Below are 1,085 nucleotides of genomic sequence, written 5' to 3' on the forward strand. Positions count from 1 at the left end.
ATGCCTCTGGCGGGACTCGAACCTGCGACCTCTCGCTGTCAAGGCGAGCGTCATAACCATTAGACAACAGAGGCTTCATGGTTGAACAGATTCAAATACCACCAGATACACTCCATTACACAATAGGTATGGCTAGAAACAATATAGGTACATATAATATAAATCAAGATAGCCGTTAACACTGTTAAATTATATATATTAAATCATCAAAGAAAGGTAAATACACTCTTTAAATAAAGGACAATAATACATCACGTAGCATAGCTCTCAACGAATGTAGTCCTGTAAATAAATGAATAAAGAAATTGTGTAATAAAATGCCTCTGACAGGACTCGAACCTGCGACCTCTCGCTGTCAAGGCGAGCGTCATAACCATTAGACCACGGAGGCTTCATGGTTAAACAGATTCAAATACCACCAGATACACTCCATTACACAATAGGTAAGGCTAGAAACAATATAGGTACATAAAATATCAATCAAGATAGCCGTTAACACTGTTAAATTATATATATTAAATCATCAAAGAAAGGTAAATACACTCTTTAAATAAAGGACAATAATACATCGCGTAGCATAGCTCTCAACGAATGTAGTCCTGTTAAAATAAATGAATAAAGAAATTGTGTAATAAAATGCCTCGGACGGGACTCGAACCTGCGACCTCTCGCTGTCAAGGCGAGCATCATAACCATTAGACCACGGAGGCTTCATGGTTGAACAGATTCAAATACCACCAGATACACTCCATTACACAATAGGTACGGCTAGAAACAATATAGGTACATATAATATCAATCAAGATAGTCGTTAACACTGTTAAATTATATACTGTATTAAATCATCAAAGAAAGGTAAATACACTGTTTAAATAAAGGACAATAATACATCGCGTAGCATAGCCAGGGGTTTCCCTTAAGGTTTTTTTTAACTAGCCAAGTGGACCAGTAAACCAATATTTTTACTGGTCCTCAATCCCTTTCACTAGCCACTATCTTGCCAACTTCAAAAGGCCCAAATACCATATTTGTGACATGCTAATCATGCTGGCCATCACCGATGAAGTAACACTGACGTTCTGTTG

At 37.3% G+C, this 1,085-nt stretch overlaps 1 non-coding gene across 1 annotated transcript; it reads right to left on the reverse strand.

The window, feature by feature from the left end:
* Positions 1–318: 318 nt before the first annotated feature.
* On the reverse strand, positions 319–391 carry Trnas-uga. The gene has a single exon. It is a non-coding gene; the product is annotated as a tRNA-Ser (tRNA).
* Positions 392–1,085: the final 694 nt, after the last annotated feature.

Source organism: Anneissia japonica, unplaced genomic scaffold (genome assembly GCF_011630105.1).
Source record: "Anneissia japonica isolate Jap-2015-1 unplaced genomic scaffold, ASM1163010v1 scaffold141518_len1085_cov99, whole genome shotgun sequence".
Lineage (NCBI taxonomy): Eukaryota > Metazoa > Echinodermata > Crinoidea > Comatulida > Comatulidae > Anneissia > Anneissia japonica.